Raw genomic sequence first — 13,363 nt, 5'->3', positions numbered from 1 at the left:
CAGCCTAGACACTTACGCAGGCTGGCATGGAGCCTCAAAATTTAGGGCAAGAGGATGTACTGTATTAGTTAAGGGAGACCACCTGCTGGAACTGACAGCCCCCAGATCTCTTGGCACAGTGAAGGGTTACTTCCTGTTCAAGTCCCCTTCCAGTGAAAATCAGTGTAGGGGCTCCCTGTTCCACTCAAGGATCGTGCTCCTTCATCCAGTGACTCTGCTATCATTTAGGGACTCAGACGCCATCATTTATGGGCTCCACTAGCCCTGAGGGCTTCAGAATCTGCCACTGGATACCCTGCATACAGACAGCAAACAAAAGGAGAGAGAGCGGAGGTGAGTGTGGGAAATTTTAGGGACCAGGCCTTTTAGTGGCCCACATCTCTGGTGCCCACATTCCACCGGTTGGTACTGGTTGGCCCCATCTAGCTGCAAAGGAGTCTGAGAAATGCAGTCTGGCTCTGTGTCCAAGAGAAAACAGGAAATAGGGGTTGACAAACCCATAGCAGTCTCCTTATGACCAAATGTGTTGAGCAACTACTGTGACAGCCGGAGCATGTGACAGTTTCTCAGGACAGGTTTATGATGGCTTTTTGTTTTGAGGACATTTTNGGTTGGTACTGGTCGGCCATCTAGCTGCAAAGGAGTCTGAGAAATGCAGTCTGGCTCTGTGTCCAAGAGAAAACAGGAAATAGGGGTTGACAAACCCATAGCAGTCTCCTTATGACCAAATGTGTTGAGCAACTACTGTGACAGCCGGAGCATGTGACAGTTTCTCAGGACAGGTTTATGATGGCTTTTTGTTTTGAGGACATTTTGATATTCTAAGCACTCAGAAAATCATTGCCCTTTCGTATAGGGTTTAAGGAAATGTGAGTTTGGGATGAAGTAAAGGTCAGGAAGTAGATGACACTGAAAGAGAGAGATCCATTGGTCACATGACTTGGGGATTTTGTTAAGACTTGCTATCTAGGTGGCATCTGAAGGGGCCTCTTGGGGATGCCATTCCCTGAAGCACGTACAGGCAGTTTGAAAGCAAGCTTCACAGATGGCAATTATCAAAGGCCGGTTCCGGAGAAGCCAAAGCCACTCCTGGTTCCAAGGAGAAAATATGGAGCCAGGAACAGAAAATTTAGTCAAAAGGGGTTAAGAGCCAGGAAAATATGGATTCAAACTAGGATTGAAGGGAGGGAGAGGAGGAGCCAAGGAATTCTGCCACAAACATTTATTTCCTCCATTCTCTGAATGTCCATTGAGGACTTCCAATGTTCCAGTTTCCATGCTGGAGAATCCGATGGTGAAGAAAATTCAGTCCCTGAATCCAAGATTCACTTTGGGTGGACACTGGCCTCATGGAGCATGGGGGGGGGGCTAGTCTGCCCTAAAGCCCAGGGTCATTGGGAGAGGCAGGGTTCTTTCTGAAGGGATTTAACAGCTGCCAAGATGGCTTCACACACTCAAAACCAAAGACCCTCCTTCTGATGTCATTTCTATCCTCCCCCAAAATTCTAAAGTTGCCCCCCAGCCAGCCCACCCCATGGAAATGCTGAGTCAGGAAATTTTAGATCTGAAAGGGGTCTTATAAATGACTCAGTCTGGCCTTTCTGTTTTTCAGCAAAGAAAAGGAAATCTGTGGTGTGGCTGGTCCCTGCAGACCGTATGGAGACAGGCCCCTCAGACTCACTGTCACACCCAGATCACATAGTTGGCCCCATTCCCATGATGTGTGATTTATGTGGCATGGAAATGATCAAAACCGTTTCTTCTCTCAAGCATCTACTGAACTCCTACTCACGAGACCCGTGCACTTTCCTGATGATTGGCCTTCCTATCCCTGAGGTCTTTTCCTTAAAACATGTCCCTGTGCTTCAGTCGGGTTTCCCACGGTCCCGGTTCTTCTCCCTGGGGCTCTAGAGAATGTGTATGGTCTTGCCTCCATTTTAGTTTATCAAACAACTACTGCATCTGTTAGTGTCTCCCCAAGACGAGACAGCACACCTGGATGAAGGCCTTGAGAAAAGTTTGGTAAAGGACAGACCTATTTCCAAAGGTTTGAATGGAGTAAAATGAGACAATGGTACAGTGTGTTAACCAGAGCTCACCACAGAGGGGAGCCATTACCACCTCTACCACCAAAGGGGAAAGGCCGGAGAGTGGTTACCTCCAGGACAGAGCCAAAGACTGAAGCTGTGGCTTTGGGTGAAAGGGTTTGACCAATGGACTTGGAGTTGCCTGGGAAGGAGCTGAGGAAGGAAAACAGACCTCCCTCTCCTCCTGCCTGCACCACCCAATGGAGAATCTGATCAGACATCAGAGGTCAAGGGGACCCTACTTATGAAGTCAATGAGCGTCAGTTTCCCAGCTCCAGAACAGAGCGAAGAGTGGGGTGGGTGTGACGGGGCAAATATGGGGTACCTAGCCCTCCCCCCATTGCCAGTCACTCGGCTGTCACTGAATGCAGAGAAGCTGAGAGAATGGTCTTTGTCCTTGACTTCACAGAATTTACAGGGAAGTCAGAAAATAAACAAGTCCATGCACTAATGAACTTTGCAAAGTGTATGAAGGGGAGAGTAGACCGCACTTCGAAAGGTCTTTCTGTGGATATAACATTTAAGCTGAGGCCTAAATAATGAGAAGGAGCCAGTCGGGTGACCAGTGAAAGTGTGAACCAAGGCCTTTGATACAGGACAGCTCCTTAGACATCTGATTCCTTGGACTTAATTTGAATTTCTGTGGCATATATAGGTGTTATCTCTTAGGAGTTGCCCCAGACGTCCTCAGGTCACATGGAAAGAATAATGGCCCGGGAGTCAGGAGGCCTGTTTCACCAGCCCTGCCTCTGGCCCTCATTGTCCAGAGATTTTGCCCAGGTCCCTGGGTCTCTCTTTACTTCCATGTTTTATCTGTAAAATAAAGATGTCGGCTTGTTGGCCTCCAGAGTCCCTTTCAGTTCTAAAATCCAGCATTGGTCATGGATTTTATTCATCTTTTTAAAGATGCTTTTCGACACTTTTCAAAATTCTATTTTCTGCTAAGCAAATGCCCAAGAGCAAGTTAAATTTTCTTTAGATCTTCAGATGGATGGCAGTTGAATGAGATCTGTGCTGAACACAAGCTGAACTCCATGCAGAGTTCTACGGGGATTAAATAATATTCTTTGCTATTTGGCCAAAGGAAAAACACAAAGTCATAAAACTAAGGAAAGAGGCTCTGGTTATGGGCTTTGGTTTTTAGGAAGTATAGTTTATAGGATTAGAGAGTATCTAGGTCATCTCTCTGACCACCCCTCACCCCCCGCCCCCACCTTCCAAAGCTCAGTTCCCCCTACAGCAACCCCACCCTGCTTACACACTCTGGGGACAAACACTGAGGAAGGCCATGATGTCACTGGTCAACTCTGGCTTCACGGAATGTCCCCTTACATAAACTTGAAATCTGTCCCCAAGATGTTCCCTCAGATTCCCTATCATTCTGCTTTCGGTCCTATGGAATTGGATGCCTTTCAGAAACTCTAATTGCCTTGTTCCATCTTCCCTCCAGATTTTCAAACACTCCATTCCGTCATCCTGGAACACTGTTCTCTTCCTCTAAAAAAAACCTCCCTCCCAGCTTCTCCCTCCAAAGAGGGATACTTCAGATCTCAGCTGAAACATCTTTTCCATGGGGCAGCCCCTCTGCACTCTCTAAATTAATCATATCCCTTCCTGTCATTCAGGCTGTGAGGCAGACTCTCCTGAGCCTTGTTTTATTATCTGTCTCCACCCAGGACTCACCGCTCAGGAAGAGCCCAGACCATGTGCGCCACTCTATGCCGGCACCTCAAGCAAGGAAGGATCTGGATCATCTCCCCTTGGAATGAGGGATTTTGAGAAAACCTGGGTTTTGCTAATAATTTTGGAGTCCCACCAACCAGAATTAGAATGAAGAACACCTCACTACAGAGACTTCGATAAATGACCTACCACCCGCACGGGGTGTCTCTGGATATCTGTCTCCAATGGGTAAGAACACTCTAAACAGTGTGGTGAAAAACAAAGTCTCTGTTCTGGCTGAGTCTGAATTATTTTCTATGTGTCAGATGTTGTAAATAATGATATGTTGGTGGATCGAAAGAGCAAGTTTCCAAACCATGTCCATGGTGAACCCTAGTTTTGCGAGAAAAGACTTATCCATACGCACGCAGACACAGAGAAGGTCACGGCTTTGGTGGATCTACAGTGGTGGGATATAGAAATGTTGAGAATCTCATCATTAAGTCAAAATAGTATAAATCCATCAGAACTTGAAAGAAAACTGTCAGGATTCAAAAAAGTTGAAATCTAGAGGTCTAGGCACGTAGTCATCTGTTTGTGCTGCAGCTGGGGCCCCCTTGGCCATGAGTGAGCAATCCTGACCATCCTGGGGTCCACATAGCTGTATGCACTGGCCTTCTGTGAGGGACTTCGGGGAGCTGTTAGTCTAAATTTACTCTTGTTTTGTTTTTGTTTTCATAGCCTCAAACTGTGTCAACCCAACTTTCATTAGGCAGTGACACACAAGGGGAAAAACTGTCTAAAAATCAACAGCTTTGGAATTAAATGTTAAACGCAATTAAGTGTTATGAAGAAGGCCATAATATTGCCTGAAATAATATGAACTATGAATTTTAAAATAAGAAATGCATGCAATGAGACAAGAATTTGTCCAAGTCATCATACAATCAGGAAAGGATAACGAAAAACTTGAGGGAAAAAAAAAATCCAGTCCCTTGGTGACAGGATGCGCATCACAAAGGTGTCCTTCCACTTACGGGTGTAGATTGACGTGTTCCAAGAACACATTCCCCTCTACTTTATATTTAATTCCTATAGAAGAATCAACTTCATAGTTTGCTCTTTTTGAATCAGGTGAGTTCTTTCAGAATCCATCCCTCAAATCAAATGGAATGATACAGATAAAATCTGGGGTGATATACATTAAAATATTAAATGTGGGGCTTTTGGGAGGTTGAAATTATAAGTGGTTTGTATTTTCTTTATATTTATATTTCTTCCTAGTTTTTAAAAATTAATATTCATTGACTGTAAATAAATAAATGGAGCATTGCATAATCTGTTTTTAAAAAAGAACTAATGCCAGAGGCAGTAGACCGTTGAAGCCAGCAGCATCTGCACCGCCTGGAATATTTCCTTCATGCCAATGTGTCATGGCTTGACACAGCACAGATGTGCCCCAGCACCTTCCTGTTGGAGGGAATCTCATCACCACCGAGAGTAGTTGGCTCCTGGGGATACATGTTTTGATTATGTACATCATGGAATGGGGACAGGAAAAGGAGAGAGGATGGGAGGGAAAGATAACCACTCCCCAATGTCTTTGGGCTGTTTTGGAGCCTAAGAAGCTATGAACTGGTATGAGTCTTAACTCCCAGAATATTTGAGAAGACATTTGTATTACTTCATCTAAAAGAGAGGTTCCCTTTCTAATTTTTTTTTTTTTTTTTTTTTTTTTTTTTGGTCTGAGACAAATCTATAACTAAAGTTTCCACTTCAACGTCCATCTCTAAGGTTAGGGTCTGAATTATCCTCCTGTATCCCTGGACAGTTCTCTCATTTGTGAGACCCAATAAAAGCAACTGGAAGAACATGTCTAGTTCTGGAAAGGAGTGTGACCCTTTAAGGACTTTCTGGGAATGAAGGAGAAAGAGGGAGGAAAAACAAACCCTCTTAGGAGCAGATAGATGTGTTGGGCATATGATTTTGCCTACATAACCATTTCTCAAAATATTCTTCACTCCTTCCTTTTTTTAAGTTAAGATTTATATTTAAATTCAAGTTAGGTAACATATATTGTATTATTAGTTTCAGGGGTAGAATTTAGTGATTCATCACTCAGTCTTATCACTAGCTCCAGAGATGAGCAGCTGAACAGGCCAATCAGAGAGCCTTCCACTTCCTGGCCCCAGTGACTGGCTTAGGGATGGACATCTGAAGTAGGCCAAGACAATCAAGCACTCTCCAGGACTTTTGCTGTAATTATCTGAAAAGAGATGCCCTCTTTTCTCTGGGACCATGGTCTGAGAAGAAAATACAATTTCAGAGCTGCTCTGAGCCCTCTTAGCCTCCTCCAGAAGAGTGAAGCAACAGGAAGGAAATGAGAGACAGGCCTCCAAGCATCATTTGAGCACTCGGTCTAGCCCCCGGGGGTCAGGTGCACGCCTTGAACTGCCCAGTTGCCAGACACAACAACTTTCCTTTTTGATGAAAATTATTTTGGTTAACTTTGAATGGTAGAAGGGAGTGCTTGTAAATGGGACATTTCTGAGCCATAGAATAGGACTAGGAGTGAATTCTACTTGAATAAAAAAGAAAAATTTCTTAGGACTCAGAATAACTCATTCTTCTAGTTGTCAGAATTCCGGGGCTATATATTTGGCACCTGGTTTGACATAACCCAGCTAACGCACACTTCTAGGTTTCTGATATTAATAAGCACCATATATTGAGCATCCATTATGTACCACGCATTGTATTAGGCACTATGTTTACATTATCTCTAGCTTCACCATGACCTTCAAGGCCAAATTGTTATTCCTGTTTTATAAACGGGATAACCGAAATAGAACAGAGTGAAAAAATGTACCCAAGGTCTCCCAGCTAGGGGCTGGCAATGCTGGCACGTGGACACAACAGTGACTGGTCCTACTCTACGTGAGTTTCCATCATGGCACATTGCCACTTGTCAACCAGGATCCCCCAGGTTATTTTCCTTTCCAAAGTCCTATTGGACCTTCATCTGTTTCCAATCAGTGTGTCCGGTCAAGGAGTAATGTCAGGGTCATGAACTGCTGATCCCCAATATAGCTTTGTTCAGAATTCCACCAACTTCTTCGGTTTTCCTGATCTTGACCACTACCCTGTATCAAAATCCATGGGCCAAATATTTCTTAGAAACCCCTGTGTGGTCCATTTAAGTTTCTGGAGCTGTTCTGATCAGCCATCACCTAAGAAGTAAGCTTTCCCTAAGCACTTGTTGATGGTCTTTATTTTGAACTGCTCTCCTCAGTTCATTTAGCCCTCCCAATTCTGTTCTGCTTCCCTCCTTGATACTGACTTGAATAGGTCATTTGTCAGTTTCTGTGATTCTCTCTTCTTTTAGAAGTGGGGTGTGTTCCACTCCCCCAGCCCTGAGTAGTTCCTCTTAAGCCATTCTAGGGGAACACCCCTCTCTCACTCATTTAGACCCACGGCCTTTCTTCTCCAGCCCAGCCTCACAGATGGTCATTATCTTGGGCTTGCTCTTGCAGGATCCATAAGCAGCAACCAGGCAATTGAATATGAATTCCCATAGGAAAATGGGACGAGGAAATTGGCAGGTGTGTTAGTCTAGGTCCTCTGAGAAGCAGACAATAAGACAGGATTAAACATGCTGGTATTTTATTGGAGAAATGCCCATGTAAGAGAGAACAGAGACAGAGCCAGTCAAGGCTAGGAGGAGAGTCTAAGTGAAGGAGAGAGGCAGACAAGGTTAGGTGGAAGTATCATAGATTGTCCGCCATCAAGTCAAAAGAGAATTCAGCAAAGGCATCAGTAAAAGAGATAAAGTTGTCTCTCAGAGAAGTGCCTGAATGTCAATATCCCCACCATGCTCAGCCTGAGCGAGCGTTAGCCGTGGGAGGCACAGCCTGGACATGAACATGACAGTGGGTTTCAAAGCCCACCAGGTGCGTTCTCACCAAACTCTGCTTTCAGTGGCTGAAGGTCTGGAGATATATTCTCACGGCCCGCACAGCAGGAAACTCTGAGTCTGATGGAAAAATTGTCATGGTGGAGTCTATTCGCTTATATATATGGAGGGCCTACATGTATGTATGCAAATATGTATATCCAAAACCAACGTGTATGGAGTGCCTATGTGCCAGGTGCTGTGCTGAGTGTAAAAATCAAGGCCAATTTTCTAAACTAGGCTACACGAAAAAAAAATTTTTTTTTTGGTCATGGAAATTCTCATCAGCCTCCTGAAAAAATGTGGGTTACTTCAAAGCCACTAGGATTTGCCTCTGATTCTTTAGACTCTGTGAAAGTCAGTCCTGTTTGGGGAGTCCAGAATGTGGGAAACTTCGTTGTATATGTATTACAGAGTAATACAGAAAGGCAGCTTGTATTGTGATGCAGTGGTTTTCCAGCTTTTCCAGGTGGCTCAGGAGTTCCCTAGAAAGTGACTCATCAGCACCCCCTGGGAGTCAAGAAGAAGTCCATTTGGTGAGATTCCAGACCTATCAATGTCACATCAACAAGAACAGCTGTCCACTTAGTATTTCATGCCCTGGAATAATGAGTAGGATCCATTTATTTAAAAGAGCATGGCACTTACAGAATTTTAAAGTCAATTTGCAGTGGATCAGATTTTCGTTCATCTCTACTTCCCCAAATCCTAGCACAGCGTATCACATATACAGACACTTAGTGAATGTTTTGTAATAACTTAGTGTATGAACAAGTGAGTGAATGAATGGAGTTAGCCCATGTAAATTCATTCTCAGAATGGCTCTTTGAGATAGATATTATTGTTCCCATTTTACTGATCCCAACTTGATGCTCTCAGAGTGTACATTGACTGGTCATGGCTAAGAGATTGCTCAGTGGGAGCGCTGAGATTCAAATCCAGATCATTTGAGCCCAAACCTACATATCTTTGTACTGCATCCCTCTGCAGAAAATGTGTGTTCTAGGGCCTTCCTCAAAATCCCCCCTCTACCACTGAAGTTTCTATCTATAGTAAGGCTAGGGCTCTAACATTCCAGTTTATCATTCTTTCTCTCTATGGGCTATTGGCAAAACCTACTCTCTATTCCCAGTTGTCCATGAGTTTAAAAAATAGTGCATACTCTGCTTATTTTTATATGCCTCAGAAGGTTTTCGAATGCTCAGAGACTATATGCTCTCACGGAGCAGATGAATTACAGTCCTGGGACAAGAACTTCAGTCAAGTGGGTTCTCCTGAGAATGTGCACCATGCCCAGAACAGGTGCTGCTGATGACGGTGTAAGAGGCTGCCTAGTGAGTAGGTGGGTTTGTTTGTTTGCTGTGGTTCTTCCAGGAAATAGATCTTCTTAGTACTTGAAATTTTGGATTGTGTCTTTGATGTGAAATCTACATGGAAGGAAAACTTTAAACAGCTAGACTAGCTTGGAACATTGGAAATAGCAGTAAAGAGCAGCTCTCCCTGGGGGCCAGATGCTGTACTAGCTCTCCATGAAAATTATCTCATTTTATCTTCCAACAGCCCTAACGGTAGTTACAATTAATATCATGGCTTTATAGATAAAGAAACTGGGTCTCAGATGGTAAGTTGGTGAAAGAAATACAGCTGGTAAGTTAGGAAGTTGACCCACAAATCTTAGTGAAGCACAATTAAAACACAAATGCAGGTATTAAGGGCAGGGTTCTGTATTAATTCTGGTTATACATATATAATAAGAGACAGGGAAGTTGTTGTTAGTGTATTTTTAAATTTTTCTTGGATTAATTAGATTCCAGCTCTTAATAGCAATAAGGATATTAGTCAATATGTCATATCATTGGATTACAGGACAGTTTTTAAAGGTTAATCTTAGAAACCAAATTAGAGTCCCTGGCTTCCCAGTTTCTGAAAGCCTTTTCTCTATTAGATCCATCCCACTTGCTGACATGATAAATGATTATACTTTCATGAGCCTGAATTCCCACAATTGTTTCAGTTCTTCTACTAAATCCACATGATTCTTTGACATCTTTGCAAATATTCTTTAAAAATGTCTGTTCGTGGATTATAATAACAAAAACTCCACTCTTAAGATACACTGATGGCAGAATATCTCATCTGTGGAGTTCAATTCCTCATTAATGTCTTTTCCAAAACCAGTTATTACTAATGCTTCCTTGAGTTACTCCTAAAAGAGTTCACTGTATTCTGCTTGGTGTGTTAATATCTATTTACTTTAGTGTGGCCCTCCATTAGGACTTTAAAAAATTATTTAGGTAAATAAATAATCTTATTTATTTAAGGTCCAAGCAGAGAAAAAAGCAAGACATCCCACTAGGGATTCCTCCAATCCAAGGTATAAGAAGGATTCCTATGGAAGACCACTCCCATTAAAGATGAACGTGTATTTTTAGAATTTACAAAGTACCCTAAGATAGTATCTGTTAAAGAGCCAGTAGACTCAGAAAATAGGATAATTCTTATCTAAACAACTCATAATAAGGGACAACTCATAATAAGGGAGTAATAAGAAAGGGACTTTAAATTAAGGGAAACATGTTTAAACAGTCAAGTAAAAAAATAAGGGAATAAGATAAAGCAGGACTTTTTAAATAAAATATCAGGTAGATTTAAAAATGAACCAAAAGAAAAAAGTCTAGAACTGAAGAATTTCAGTAGATAAAATAAAAGCTCTCAAATAGTGGACTAGACACAGTTGAAGAGAGAATAAGGAACCTGTAGAATAGATCTGAGGAAATCAACCAGAAAATAGCACAAAGAGATAAGGAGATGGAAAATATGAAAGTGAAATTAAGGCCAATGAAATAGAGAAGCACAGGACTGAACAGATGTCTAAGAGTTCTGGCAATTGAGAAGGGAGAGAACAAAGAGAAATACTGAAAGAAAATTAGAATATTTTCCAACCACAACAACAAAAATAATTGAGTTCACAAGACCAAAAAAAAAAGTGTATTCTTGAGCAGCCTAAATGTAAATAGACTCACTAATCACACAGTATTTAAATGATATAACATCAAGGAAAACTGGGAAATCTTAGATTTGTGAGAACAGAATGGTCAAGAGATCTTCAAACACATCTCTTCAGAAACCACAGATAACAGAAAATACTCAAATCATCCTGCCGAAGTGCTGAAAGGGAAGAAAAACTCCCCTAATCTAGCCTTTGTTCAAGAATTGGAGTAATATTAATACATTCTCAAATCAAGATGTTCACTGAAAAATCCATACAAGGATGTAATTACATACATCAGTTATGTATGCTTTCTACTGCAGCTTTAGAAAACTTACCTAACTGTAAATGACACAAACAGGTAATCTTTCTCCTCTAAAAAGTCCAGGGGTAAACAGCTATTGATTCACTTATTATTCATTTACTCAATAAATACTTACTGGGCACGCACCTCACGTCTCCCAATGTGCCTACCACATGAAGCTTACGATCTATGCTGACCACCCGATTTATAATTGAAACTAACCCCTAACTTTGCATTCCCATGTCCCTTACCTTGTCTTCCTTTTTCCTTTTTTAATGGCATCGATTTCTTCCTTTATGATTATTATTTCTATTGATTAGTGTCTATCTCTGTCTGCTGAATTACAACCTTGGGGATAGGGATGTTTGTCTACTTTGTTTAGTAATGAAACCCAAATTACTAGAGCAGCGTTTGGCCATAGTAAGTGCTGTGTGTGTGTGTGTGTGTGCATGTGTGCATTCATATATATATATATATATACACACACACATATATATATTATGCAAATTAGCATAAATAAGCTTTTGGGTAGACAGAAAACAAACAAATAATTGAGTAAATCTGATGTGGTAGTCTTTCTGAGATTCTTTGGGTCTTTCCCTTACCCATCACTAATGGTGACAAGATGGTGTCTTCAGGCCTAGATACCAGGCCTCCATTCAAGGTAGGATAAAAAAGGGAGTCAGTGTAGAGTCTGAAAATTTCAACTATTTCTCAAGGAAGTATAAGGTACAAGGAAGCTTCGGAAATCAACTATTTCACCTTTACAGCCTTTTTAATGGAGGCAGCCATAGAAAATGGGGTTGAGTTTGGAACCTGGGTGAGCCAAGCTATGTCAGCCACATTCAATAAGACAGAACTGGGACCTAAGAGGAAAGAAATGATAAAAAATAATAATAGAAATATATCTTTAAAAGAAAATAAAAACAGAGTTTTTTGTTTTGTATTGTATCTCAAAGGTCATTGTTTATCACTAATTGACAGTCTGAAGGAGATGATGAATGGAAGGAAGTGGACTGAGGAGAAACGAAACAGAGAGCAGATTGCCATCTATGATATCATGACCTGTCTCAGACATCTGAAAAAATGTTTTTTCCTCAAACCTCTTTTTCCCCCAACCTTGAATTCACTCCCAGTAGGACCAAGTCCCTTAATTACCAATAGACAGAGGAATCCTTCCTCCCACTAATAAATAAAATTGTTTCCTTGGTGTTATCATCATAATCGTCTTAAGACAAGATAAGAAAGAACTAGCAGTTGAGATGGAAGACAGGACACCATTTGGGCAGATAGCTGGAGTTGACACCATTCTCCTCTGGGTTGCTCAGAGACCACGGGATGTGCCCTGACTTCATTCACAAGTGAAGAGGCTGCAACTGTCCATTGGATTTTACTTTTAATGGCTCTTTGGAAATCTACTTAGAAGGATATATAACCTACTGGCCACTCATACACAGGGGACCCAAGGATAGGACAAGTAATGTCACAATGAACAAACATATCACATAAAATGTTACTTTCTTAACAGCACTTACTAAAATTCTGACTGTAAAAGAAAGGAGGTTGAAATGTCTCCTGCCAGGAGGAAGATAATGTTGGATTGATGTTTGGAGGCTTTAATTTGGACCCAAGTCCTTGCTCAAACTACTTCTCTGTCTCCACCTCAGAGTGTTCTCCTTGACTTAGTGCTGTGGCTCTGTGACCTGATTCTGACCACACCAGGGAAGAACATAAAGGGGGTTCGGGGGGGGTGGCGGGGGGAGAAAAGGTCTGCATCCAACTTAGGATAGATCTATTTGAAGGCAAGTCACATCAAGACTAAACGCATGGACAAGAGAAACTCACATCAAAGGCAGACTGTGAGAAGGTAGAGCCAGGACCCACTTGGACTGCCTGTGGGCATCAGCCTTGTGGCCAGAGCCACACCCACCGGGCACTAGCTGTTTCTGTTGCCATCCCTTTGAAAGAACGGTGTGGGTAATTTCCCAATCAGCCTTATTTTTCTTACCAAGTCAATAAACGAGGAGATGCCCTGTGGCCTCAGAAGCTGGATTGTCTTCGAGTGAGAGAAGTTTGTCCTCCGGTGGGAATTCGAGGTGCCCTGCCATTCCATGGAGAGTCTGCTCTTTCTCAAAAGTGTTTTTTGGCATCTGGGTCTGTCTGCTCTTCTATGCTTTCTTTTCAAGCAGAGTTTGCTGCTGTTTTCCTATTAAATCCAAGGAACAGTCATTTCTTTCCACGAACACCCCCTTCAAAGCAGGGAGAGGAGACATTTACAGCACTGGTGAAAGGGGCAAGACCCTGGAATAAGCTAGACCTGATTTTAAAGCCTAATTTCTGAGAGTTTCTTCATCCTTGAGGATGATGCC

The sequence above is a fragment of the Ailuropoda melanoleuca genome, chromosome 11 (genome assembly GCF_002007445.2).
Source record: "Ailuropoda melanoleuca isolate Jingjing chromosome 11, ASM200744v2, whole genome shotgun sequence".
Classification (NCBI taxonomy): Eukaryota; Metazoa; Chordata; class Mammalia; order Carnivora; family Ursidae; genus Ailuropoda; species Ailuropoda melanoleuca.
The sequence above is the reverse complement of the archived record's forward strand: the minus strand, read 5'-3'. Positions refer to the sequence as shown.